Genomic DNA, 13,674 nt, shown 5'->3' on the forward strand with positions numbered 1-13,674 from the left:
TTCCAGAAAAAAAAAAGCATGTTTTAAATTTCGGGCTGCTCTGAGTAGGGTGAGGAAATCTCAAGTGACCCCACCTAAGCACCTCCCAAAGGCCCTACCTCCAAATACCATCCGTCACACTGGGGGTTAGAGTTCAACACGTAAATGTGGGGGCAGGGGGACAAAACATTTATTGTTAGTACATAACAACACACACATTTCTATCAAATTAAAAATAGCCTAAAAATGTTAATACCTGCTGTCGTCATGGTTTCAGCGAGACGTACGTTCCCAGAAGCTGTTGGTGGGAACGTGAACTGGGAAACTGTCAGAAAGCAGGTTGGCCGTCTGTCTCTGGAGAGTCGACTGTGCATCCTTTTTGTTACAGCAAATCCCTTTCTAGGAATGTACCTTAAGACAACAATAATAAACAAGATAAAAGATTTTCATAAGAGAACACTCCTGTAATGGTATTTATAATAGCAAATATATAAAAGTTGAAATGTCCAACAAAAGAGATGAGGTAAATAGGATTATAATAGAGACCAATACTGGAATAGTAATCAATTCTTAAAAGTAACCTTTATGTAGAGTATTCGACAAACTTCTCTAATGACTTTTTTTAAAAAGAGAGAGGAAAGGAGAGAGAGAGAAACATCAATTCATTGTCCCACTTATTTATGCATTCACTGGTGGATTCTTATATGTGCCCTGACCGGGAATCAAACCCACAGCCTCGGCGTGTTGGGACAACACTGCCAGCTGAGCCCCGGCCAGCGCTCTAATGACACTTCTTAGATAAAGATGAAACTAGGATATGGCATTCCTTTTGAAACTTTGGGATCCAAATTGTGAGTGAGTATTAAATTGCACATGAAAACACTTGAAAATGATAAGAGTATTTATCCCAGAGTGATATAACTATAAAGCAACTTGCATTTTTGTAATAACATTTTTTGTAGTTTCATGTTTTTCACAAGGGAGATGTTTTACTTCAATAAATCAGAAAATCAATGATACAATCAGAATTATTAAGATTAAGATGAATTTTTCTTCAAAACTCAAAACTTGAGAACGCAGCAGGTTGTCGGGAAAAAATTGAGTCTTCATTTTCTCAGCGCTTATCTGATTTCTAATAGCTACTTGTTTATTTCTCTTTGTCTCACTTCTCTTTTTACTCAACAAGATTTTAATTCAGTATCTCAATAATTTTGAAAAATGTTTCATTTTTTTAAATGCCCTTTTTTATCCCAAGCTTTCTTTGGTTGATATTTTTTTTAATCAGTCCAAAACCCTGCCCACGTGCATAATGGCATACTCATTATCTTCTCTTTGAATTCCAGTCATGAAAAATTAACTTTTTACATGTATGCTGATTTTTTATAATAAATAAGTCAGTGACTTCAAATTTTGGTTTTACCAATTGAAACCATGAGGAAGAAAATTAAAGGCGAAAAGTTGTTTTGATTGGTATGAAAAGTAGTGTCTGGTCCAAATAACACTGCTTTTTTATTATAAAATCTTTTATTACAAAATCATAAGCATGTAATTCTGTATTGTAACAACATCACAATCAAGCACACCATATGACTTGTTAGGTGAAATGTTCAAATTAAAAGTATAAATTATTACACCCAAATCATTACCCTACCAATCACACTCAAGCAGGTCTTACTTCTGCCAGCCCCTGTATATTTTAATAATCACAGGATAGCAAGGGTTAACTCTTCTGGTTGTGCCAGCTGCTACTGCTGTGCTTAGCAATCAGTAAGTAGCCTATCAAGTCCTGTAGCTAACCTCTGATAAAGGTACTAGTATTAGCTTCAGTGTAGAGGTGAGGGATCTGAAATATGTAAACAGAGGGTTTACATATTTGCTCTTGTTTGCTCAGCAGTAAGGGGTCGTGCTGGAACTCAGTTGTAGCCAACTTTGCCCCCACGTCTCCACATTTGGCCACCACACAAGGCTCTGGTCACTCCAAAACCAGCGATGGAATCTCCCATAAGTCTTCAAGAACTCGGCCTTTGGGAACAAAAGAAAGTTGCATCCTCCTTTATTACAGCTAAAGGAAATAACAAATTGCACACATGTTGATACCATCAAAGAGAGTCTCTAGCTTTTACTTTGAGTGGATTTGCTGTGGTACATTACATAGCTTTGCCAGAATTCAATAAAGGGAACGGCAGAGGGAATATCAGATTCAGAATTCACGTAGTTTGGTCAGTGGCAAGAACAATAATAAAACATTTTATCACCTTAAGATGTGAGTGCTGTATCACATCAAGATATGCATTCATGACAGAGTGTGTGTGTGTCTGGAGACGCTGTGTATCTGTCCGTTGAAGTATGAATCCGTCATCCAGCTTCACTCTCAGACTTGCAAAGATGCTCTAGGCAAAGGGTGCCGTTTCAATCGATCTGTTTGTTGCTTTATAACAGCATATTTCTGTGCATTGCCCAATCTTTTGGAATTAAGATAGAACACAGTGCAAAAAAGATACAATACTCAGTAAAATGTCCATAAAATCGTCCAGCTGCACCGTAAGCCGCTTTTATGATTCTCAGAAAACAACATCAGATTCACTGGAGCAATGAAACAGTTGCACTCACACAACTGCCATTTGTTGAGGTGAGGTAAGTGATCCTTCACACTCACAGAGCAACACGTCTGAAGTCACGAGTCAGCGTAGAGCCAGGCTGCAGTCACGAGTCAGCCTGGGTGTGTCCACGCACCGGCCACAGGTTGGCCTAATCATTAGAGCCTGGCTGTTGTGCTGGGTGACGCTCAGACCAAGTCATTGCAAAAACAGCCGTTTCTGGCAACTCTGACCAGTCCTCCTATGCATATGCCTGGGATTTCTCTTTCATTGCAAGGAGCTTAAAATAAGCCATTTCTCTGGCATTTGGGGCGTCCAGGCCATTTCTTAAAGTGCCATGGCATCGGGCTCTCAGAAGTCCTCATACGCCCTTGATATTCTATTTAGAGTTTGACTGAAATCTAATGATGTTTTACATCGGACTGAGTGACAAGCTCTCAAGTGGTTTGGAAAGATGCCAGCAGATCTCTCGGATCACATCCCAGAGACGATGTTGATGTTCTCAGGACCGTTTTACCATTAGACCCTGGACCTGGTAGCTACCAACTACTCGTTTCACAGTCGCCGAGAAGAAAAATTTAAGACCCAGAAAAACATGGACTCTGAAATATGAAAATAACTAAATTGAAACATTTTAAATTGTGTAATTTCTACAGACATAGCATGTCCTCCTCTGAGCTTCAACTTGATTATTAATTATACATGAATTACATTTAATTAGTGGTATTGACATATTTTGAATGAAATACAGCATTACAACTGTCCTCAAAATTTGAAAGTGGCTGGTTACCTAAGCCCTACTTTTATTAATTGTAGGCTTATCATGATTCTATACTGTGCTTCTTCAGATGTTAAAATTTACAAGATCATTTAACAAAAGTAATGTAAATCATCAAGGCCTATAGAAGAGGTAACTAGTTTAGGTTAAAAATTAACCACTAAACCTGGTCCCTAAAACCAGTTGAACAAAGACAATAAGAATAAAATACTTTTTTTGAATATTCTACTACCCAGCTAAAACATTTTATTGGATCTGATCCCTACACTGTATTTTTATAGCTCCCCAGCCAGAAACATAACTCTTTTTTCAATACTCACCTCCATGGTCCTCAACCTCACCTGCACATCAGAATCACATACTGGATTTTTAAAATTGTACATGCCTAGGTCTTGCCCAACACCTTTGAATCAGAATCACAGAGGTAGACTCGGGTATTTATTTATAATCTAAAAAGAATTCGCAGGTGATTCTGAGGTGCTGCCACTGTGGGAAATGAATAATCCAACAAGTCAGAATCGCCACCTTTCACTGATGACTTACCACCCAAACGAACTTCATCGATGTGGTTCGCACTGTTGTAACCAGGCAGTGTGTCAAATTATGTCGTGTTTTCAAGTGCCACGGCCAGTTTTGCTGCCGTGTTTTAAATGGACTGTTCTCCCCACACCATCAACTGAAAGCAGTATTTTCTGTGAGTCCATGAGATACATCAGTTTCTCACCGAGACTGCACCTCCCCCCAGCAGAGTAAAGAGCCACTGTTTTACTTCTTTGTTGCTGACAAGGCATCCTCAGACAGACGATTTATCTCTCCTGATAGTTGGGGATAGGAGAAGCAAAAGCCTTTCTCCCCACTGAGCCATCAAACCCAAACAAACAAACAAAAAAATAATAATGAACTCATCTAATTTCTAAAACAAGAACACATGTAATAAGAAATGGCTGAGATAATAGAACAAAAATGTGGCCTGCTAAAAGGTACACATAGCACTTTGACCATATTGACTAGAGTCTATTCTCTTATATTCTACAACCTTGGGTGTTTTCTCTTAATTATCATGTTCTGTAAGAATACTTACCGAGATACAAAAATAAACTTCTCCCAAATTCTATCACCAAAGCAATGAGGTGCTTAAAGAAAAGGAAAATGGCAAGCTGAGAGATTTGTGTTTCTACTAACAGCCTAGCACTGTCAAAATAATAATTTGAAAAGTTTGTGGGGGTTTTTTTTAAACCTTCTGTACTAGGTCCGAGGGCTGCTATAACAAAGAACTCCGAACAGGGTGGCTTAAAACAACAGAAAATTAGTCTCTCACATTTCTGGAAACCAGAAACCCAGAAACCCAACATCAAAGGGTCAGCAGGTTGGCGTCTTCTGGGTGCTCTTAGCAGGAATCTGGCCCGGGCCCCTCTCCCAGCACCCAGGCGCTGCTGCTGGTACTTGGCATTCCTTAGCTTGCAGGTTCATCACCCTGAACTTGGCCTTGGTCTCACATGGCCCCCCCCCCCGGGTGTGTCTCTGCACCTCTGGTGTGCTTTCTTAGAAACCCACCAGTCACTGGATGCAGGGCCCACCGTAATCCAGGTGACTAACCACATATTGTATCTGAAAAGAGCCGATTCCCAAATTAGGTCCCATGCACGGGCTTGGAGGTTAGGACTTAAGCATACCTTTTTGGGGACACAATCCAATCCACAGCACATCCCTTCATTAGTTACACAGTTTCAAAAGAAATCTATAATAAGCCCCGGATTTCCTAAATCCAGAATACACTCATTGCATGATTTTATGCTTTCAGAGCTATAAGCATGCTGGATTTTTCTTCTTTTTGGTTCTCAATGTTATAAATGTTCATGAACCCCAGTCCAGGAAATGGCTTATTTTAAATTTGTCTTGAAAAGCAAAAAGGAAATTCTATGAGTGTCCTTATTTCAAGCCTCAGGCCTCCATTCTACTGTCTACATATAATGTATATAATATGCACACATACATGTATGCACACACACATACATACACACGTTTGGTTTCTGTCTTTCTTTTCACCTTTATTCCCTTATACTGTAGTATCCTCACTTCTCCATGCGTTCTTCCATTACTAAATGTTCTCAAACTACCAGGAAACCTGGGGAATCGCTGGCCATAAGCTTAGTCAACTTCAATGGAGGCAGCCAAAATTGAAGATTTGACAGGGTCTCATTTAACTGACACTCCATTACCTGGAAGCTTTTATATTTGGCAACTGTAAGTAGGACATGCATAACTCCGCCAGCTTTACTTATGGAAGTAGCCCTGCTTCCTTCGAACAGAGTGACCTCAGGCTCGCTGGTGTGAATTAGCGTCTGACTACACCAGGCAGGTGGACGCCGCCAGGTGAGCCTGCACCTCCTTTAACTCTCATGGTATCAGCTTAGGTAGAAGCAATGCTATCAGAAAAATACGGTTTTATTCAATATTGTTAATATAAAATAAAATGGAGATCATTTTGTTTTTAGCCATATCACTGACCAATCAATTCAGAATGTCTTAGATATTTTAATCACTTGTTACTTAGTTTTATTCTGCACAATTGCATGAATGACTTAATAATAATGTATGAATATAGGTTCATTAATTGTAACAAATGTACTATACTATTGTAAGATGTTAATAGTAGGAAAAATTGAGTGTGGAATATATGAGAACCTTCTGTACTAATTTCTCAACTTTTCTGTAAATCTAAAACTGTTCTAAAAAATAAAGTCCATTATGAAAATGTCCCAAATTGCTCCACTTGGGAAAAAGAAACAAGTGCAGACATAAAATCCATTCACCCATATTCAATAAAACATCGGTTGTGATATAGCGACTTTTCCTTGGCCATTTGAAAACAGAATATGTGGCTGCTCTTTATCCATGGATATTCTTTCTTCTTCTAACAATCTAACCATGAAAACATGTTTTATTTTGTTTTTTATATATTTTATTGATTATGCTATTACAGTTGTCCCATTATCCCCCTTCACTCCCCTCCACCCTGCACACCCCCTCCCACCCACATTCCCCCCCTTTAGTTCATGTCCATGGGTCATAAGTTCTTTAGCATCTACATTTCCCATACTATTCTTGCCCTCCCCCTGTCTATTTTCTACCTACCATCTATGCTACTTATTCTCTGTACCTTTTCCCCCTCTCTCCTCCTCCCACTCCCCTGTTGCTAACCTCCAAGTGATCTCCATTTCTGTGGTTCTGTTCCTGTTCTAGTTGTTTGCTTAGTTTACTTTTGGCTTTGTTTTAGGTGTGGTTGTTTATAACTGTGAGTTTGCTGTCTTTTTACTGTTCATATTTTTTATCTTCTTTTTCTTAGATAAGTCCCCTTAACATTTCATATAAGAAAACCTGTTAAATTATATTTTGAACATACAACTTAGCTGAGGGAGATACCTAAAAAAACAGAAATTACCTAGGAGATATAGATTAGTAGATTAGTAATCTAGGTATAGATTAACCTAGGTTAGTAGTTTCTGCTATTACTCTATTTCTATTCATTGACAGGCCTCCTAAAAATAATGTTCTTTCTCCCCTTATGCCATTTGGGCCTTACTCAACTTCCACCTTAAGAGGCTGTCAAACCATAAAGCAAGTCAATCATATGACATCTAAGTTGGAATAGGTATCTATTTTACTTAAGTAAAAAGACATTTGTTGAAATAATAACATTGTCACTAAAGATAATATTGAGGTGCCTTAGGGAGGCTGCCCACCTTTTTTTTTAATGTAAAAATCTGTGTGGAGATATAAAAAACTAAAGAAAGTGCACAAATAATAAAGTTCAGCTCACTTGGTTCTTGCGAAGTAAATTCACCCATGAAATAAGCACGTAGATTCTGAGTGTAAGCAGAGCAAGCCCCAGCACCCGGGTCCAGACAGAAGGCCAACGGTAACCACAGTCTCAAGTTCTAACAAAATCCATTAGTTTGGTCTGGTTTTTGAACTACATGTAAATGAAATCATACTGTATTCTTCTGTTTATGGGTACTTTATCTTGCATTATGTCTCAGCTTTTATCCATGTTTTTCATTATTGTTGTTGAGTTGTATTCCATCATCTGAATACGTTAACAATTTATATATCCAGTCTACGGGGCATTTGGATTGTTTCCAGTGGGACTGTTAGGATTACTATTGCTGTGAAGATACTTATAGTTGCCCGCTACTCTCTTCTCGGCCTTGTGCATTTCTGCAGACCTGCAGTGATACCACTCAGGAAGGGCTGTGACCGCATCTTTCTCTGTCTATCCTGTAAGTGATGACTGGTTCTCTAACTGTAGGCAAACGAAGAAGATGGATGGTGGTACTGAAGACAGTAGTGGAATAGACTTCAGGCAGCAGGGAAAGCTTAGCATTAGCGGGTGCCAATACAGCATTGATTAGTGGAACAAGTGAGCATTCAGCATTAAAACCAAAGAGTCCTGAGCAAAAACAAATTCCTGCTCTTTGATGTTTTACCAAGCTATTGCTACAAAATCTCTTTGGTCTAATAACTAGGCCCATTTCATTTGTTCCAAAGACCATTTTCAAGAGGAATGGGGGGGAGGGGGGTTCCAGTTCATCCCAGGTACTGAAAACGGTAGGTTCCAAGTGTTATGTGTGCATCTCCATGTGTTTATCCAAATGCTGACCTCTGAAGCCAAATCCTGTAGATTGCTGCATAATGCAGTTGGTCCAATATCTTAATGTCAGATAGTGAAAAGAGTCATAAAAAAACAAACCAATAAAAAGTGTTCTAAGGCTTCTCATACTATTATTTCCTCTGTCCCCTGCCCTTGACCATGTTTGACCTCTGAATTTCATGGAACCTTGTCCCAAAAGAGAGACAGATCTAGGCTCATTTTATATATTCGTTGCAAGAAGTCCTGAAAGAAAGAAGTAATCCTGGGAGGAAGAGCATGCAAAGGGAGACATATCCCTTAAAAAGATGAGGCACAAACATCAAAAATCCCCCAGGATAATGGCCTCGATGTGTATCATGCATTATGATAAACAGTTTGTATCACGGTGCCAGAGAGAAAGGTGCCAAAACAGGCATTCTCTCTATAATGAGCAGGTTTGGGCTCTATGAATTCTTATAGAAACAGTTCTGTGATCTAGGTTTACACGTGTGACTCATAAAGTACTTTCTGTATTTTGAAGATATAAAGGAAATTCTTAGAATCTCCAAGGCAGGATGCTGTATTTTCCCAGTATTTCCATCAACCCCAAGTTACTACAAAAAAGAGAGAGGATCTCGGTATCAGTTAAACAAATGCTTCACACTGCGTATCTCATTCCTAATCACTCTTGTGGATGTGGTCAGCCATCCAGTTGTTGGGTTTCTTCCAAGTATTTCCTGGTTCCGCAATTTCCATTCTTGAGGTCTCTAAACTATTTTGATGTAAACAATTCTGTAACTAAGCCCACAGAAAAATAGTAAAATAACCCCAGAAAAAAAAATGGGTATGTTTCAGTGTCAGGTATGAACAACAAACAATATGTGAACATAAACAAACCGTTAGGGGAAATCTCCATCTTTTCTGATCTTCCCGTGTGGATGTAACTGGCACAGAAAATGCATGCTCTGTGCCTTTGTGGATGTAATGCATCAAGTGGATGAGCAGCGTATATCACCAGATGCCACAGCCTTTGGAGATGCATAAAACGATAGCACAAGTCCCTGAAAATTGTAAAAATAGGGGCACTGTGAGTCTCTGACAACCTTGGGGAATTAACAGTATCTACCAAGGCAATTGGTACTTTCTCCGGGTTACAATGTGGAGGGATTTAAGGGAGGTATGTTTCATACGCTTCTTCTATAAGGTTGGTTAACACAGAGGTCAGGGTGTTGACAGCATTTCATGTTCGTGGAACTATTGAAATTGCAGAGATTTAAATGCCAGAGGGAGAATAAAAGTGTCTATGTTGCATGTTTGATAACAAGCATTACAGATAAAAAGGTCAGTGGTCCATATTTCGGTGAAGAGCCTATAAGGTCAAGCTTTTAGAAATAATGGCATGTGCCTATCTTCTCCAAAACTGATAGCGTGGGGATGAGAAGGGGTCCCAGCTGGAGAGGCCAGGGAGGAGCGGATGAGCCGCAGCACCGCACTGGAAAGTTAGATCATGTAACAGCGCAACTCATCCCACAGCTCCAGAGGACTGTGAGCCCTAACCGCAAGTCCAGACGACCCGCCCAGGGTCTTAGTACCTGCTGTCTTCTGGAATGCCTGAGATTGCACTAAGAAACCATGAAGTCTCCGTTCCTCAAATGGTTCTCCATTTAAGGACATGAGAAGAAACAAGCAATTACCAAGGACATGCAACTCCAACGACAAAAAGATCAATAAAGAAAATGTACACAAGAATTTAAACGCTAAGGGTATCTATTGGTAACATGATGCGGAGATTGAAAATGGTCGTTAGGGAACTCCTGGGCTAACTGTGACATTGGCACAGGGGCCTAAACACTGTTGCTCTCGAGTCCCTATTGAAATGATTAAAGAAAAACAAAATCAAAAGGAAATTGCAACAATACTGAATACAAAGACAAGACGACTTTCCCGTGCCACAATCTTTAAGGAAGCGTCAGCTGATATCTGAAAGGTCCAGTAAATTAATTCTTTGAACAATGCAAACTTAAAGTATGCATCCTGGGAAGACGAGATGAATATAGAACAGAGAGAAAGCATCTCACAACCCTTTTTGGCAACCACGGTACTCGGAGGACCATACAACCGCACAGAATGAAAAGAGGACCAAGGGCCAGTAGTACCTGGAGGGGAGCAGACAGTATGCCACCCTCCCCTCACCCCACCCCAAAAACACCTAGAATAGAGGCTGCGTGAAGGGTTAGCAATGGAGCGCTGCCCCTGCCGAAGAAGCACCGAGGGGTACAGAGAAGAAACTGTGCTGAAATAAAGTCCTTGCATTCAGAATGCCCTTTTGGAGCTGCTGGATCTCAGAGCTGATGATGTCACCTTTCCTCAACAAGTTCTTCCGTAAAACCCACTGATGTGGACCCCGGCTCGTGGGGCCCACGTCATTATGGATGAGTATGAGACATGCACACAGATTACTGAGTCTGGTGGAGGAAAAGGGACAGCATGGCTTTTCTCTCAAGGGGAGCAAAAGTCTTGGCTCTTGCTCCAATGAGCTTTTATTGTCTTACTGGGCACATTACAGGAAGGTCCTCATTAACTTATGCACAGGCTCGCTTTAGGTGGTTACCTTATACAGAAAACAAAGGAGAGGATGCTGGTAATCACATCACATCACAGAAGATGGATATTTGCAAATGAAAAGGCGAAAGTAGTTGAACAGATTACACTCATCCTTGGAAGGTTTAGCGTGGATTTTAGGAAGTTGTTTTGCAGTAAATGTCTTCAATTCAGGGTGAGGGAGTTTTAGCAAAAAGCAGGACTCACAGTGGCCTAGGTACATTGCAGGCCTGATTCCCCACGGGAAAACCTATCCATGGGCGTGGGTCCTGTGCGTCTCCCAGTGGGAGCTGAGCCCACACCACACAGAACGGCCTCCCACAACCCACCAGAAAAGAATTTTGTTAACATCCTTGAGGACGGTGAGAAGATGCAAAATGACATTTCTCACTGTGTTTGTGATGCCTACCACGTTGGGTTGATATATTAACAAAATCCAACATTAGGCCTGGATAGTTATTGAGCAAAGTTAAAGAAGTAAAATACATAGCCTGTTATTGATATTACTAGGAAAACAAAGCTAAATAATGGCTGAATAAGACAAAGAAAAATAAAAATTTAGAATGTCATAGGAAGGAGCAGCATTATAGAAGTAGAAACACCGCAGAAGATTTAACCCAAAATTGAAATTAATCACTTTGGCCAGACTGAAGGCAGCTGCCCATTGGCAAACGAGGCGCACCAGGGGCCTGAGCCGGCTCCACCACGTGACCGACGTGGAGGACCTTCAGCAGTCCCCGGCGGATGACAGCAAGGACTGGACACAGAGCATCAACACTGTTGAGAGCCACGAGGACAGAAAGGGTGCTGCTCTGGTATAGCACAGCCAGCTCACTGTCACCACAGAGAACCCCAAGAATGTTTTTTCAGCGCGCAAGACTTTAGGGAAATTCAGGACCTGAGCAAGGGGCGCTCCTGCTGCTGATGGACCTGGAGTGCTCCGGGACAGACTGACGCATGAGCACTCTTGCAGTGACAGTGCAGACACTCGTGACATGACCCTCAAATGCAGCTGCTTCGGGAACACACAGGGGCTCCCCGATGAGCTGGCCAAGCAGCTGTGGATGGTGCCGCAGAGGCGGTGGCTCCACTGCCCACCATGACCCCCCCTTGCTGGTATCAGTTGTCAGGAGCATTGAAAGGGAAGAAAATATCGATAGGCACATACTTGACTGAAAAAATCAAACTGGCTTTGCCCCTCGGGGAGGGCCAAGAACGGGAAGGAGAAGATGCTTCCCATCTTGGACAGAACCATAAACACCAAAACCAAGAGTGGGCACGTGGACACCAGGAAGTCCAACAAGATGTGCTCATTTGCCACCTAGAAGTCATAAGGAAGTACATCATAGACGGCCTCATTGCTGCCCAAAAACCTTATGGTTCCGTGTTTTCCTCCCCATTATGAGATTTTCAGGAATCTCCTGAACATGCGCCACCAGGCCCTGACCACGCAGAGGCAGGAGCTTGCATCGGAAGACCTAGAAGCAAATGAGACTGTGAGCCTGCTGACTTGGGTCTTAAACACCTGCCCCAGCACAGAGCTGCTGGGAAATGTGGAGCTGGCCCTGGAGGTGGCTGTCAGCGCCCGGGGGCCATCGCTTTCTCCAGATGTGGACACTGAGCTGCTGGACACGTACGTGTCAACTCTCCCTTCAAGCAGCTCTGCCTGCCTGGCTGTGGAAAGCTCTAGAAGGGTAAGAAAGACCAGATAAGAGAGACTGACCCTGAAGCCTACCAAGATGGGTGCTACCCAATGATACTCCTGACCATCATCTTCCAGATATTCGACCAGAATCTTCAAGTAGCTGCTCAGGTAAGTGAAGATTTGAAAATAAAGGTCCTAGTTTTGTGTCTTCAGCAAATGAATTCTTTCCTAAGTAGATACGGAGATGAAGCTTGGCTGTGTGAAGAGGAGCACAGGAGAAACCGGTGGTACCCGCACTGCTGCTTCCAACATGATCACCACCAGCAGCAACTGCCAGACCTCCACGGAGTCCACAGCCAGTTTAAAGGGGGCATGTTTTTAAAATGAAGGGGAAGAAGGCGTGTCTCTGAGCCCGCCAAGCATGGACAGGATTCTGGGTGCCGTCTCGTGGCAAGGCTGCAGTCGTGGTGGGGGGAGGGTCTTCGTGGACCTGGAGGGGGGCACTCGGGGTGCACGGAGCTGAGTGTGCACTTGCCTCACCCTCAGTCACAGTAGGGGCACGGTGGCTTCTCTGTGACACGGTTTGCTCTGTGTGGCGTGGGCCCAAGGTTGGGTGCTTCTGCTGAAAGCTGAATAGAGACTCCCAATAAATACCAGTGGAACCACCGAAATGCGTTGAAATGGGACAAAGATGAAAACTATAAGACACAATATGATAGCTATAGAGGACAAAAAGGTTGTTCTTTGACATTTCTGAAGAAGAGACCCCTGGGCAGTCTTGGTAAGAATATAAATTAGTATAACCCCTATGGAAAACAGTATGGAGTTTCCTCAAAAAAATTAAAAATAAAACTACTATATGATCTAGAAGTCCCACGTCTGAGTAAATAGCCAAAGAAAATGAATTTTCTATCTTGAAGAGAGGTCTGTATTCCCATATTTATTGCAGCATTATTCACAATGGCCAAAACATGGAAACAACCTAAGGGTCCGTCAATGGGTAAAATGAATAAAGAGAAGTATATACATATATATCTCACATTTTATATACACATATAGTGGAATACTATTCAGCTATAAAAGGATGAAATCTTGCAATTTAACATGGATAAACTTTGAAGGCATTATGCCAAGTGAAATAAGTCAGACAAAGAATGATAAACACTGCATGATACCACTGACACGTGGAATCTAAAAAAGCAGCTCTCCTGGAAACAGAGTCAAATAGTGGTTGTCAGGAGCTTGGGGTAGAGAAAATGAGGTTTTTCTAAAGGCACAAACCCCCAGTAATAATATGAGTAAGTTCTGGGGTCTACTGTCTACCAGAACTATGTACTGGTGACTACAGTTAACGGCACTGTATATTACACACTTGAAAGCTGCTGAGAGAGTAGATCTTAAATATCTCTACCACACACACACACACACACACACACAAATAATT

The 13,674-nt window shown here is 41.6% G+C and overlaps 1 pseudogene; it reads left to right on the forward strand.

The window, feature by feature from the left end:
* Positions 1–246: 246 nt before the first annotated feature.
* Positions 247–12,753, forward strand: LOC114508391 (annotated as a pseudogene).
* Positions 12,754–13,674: the final 921 nt, after the last annotated feature.

This window comes from Phyllostomus discolor, chromosome 11 (genome assembly GCF_004126475.2).
Source record: "Phyllostomus discolor isolate MPI-MPIP mPhyDis1 chromosome 11, mPhyDis1.pri.v3, whole genome shotgun sequence".
NCBI lineage: Eukaryota > Metazoa > Chordata > Mammalia > Chiroptera > Phyllostomidae > Phyllostomus > Phyllostomus discolor.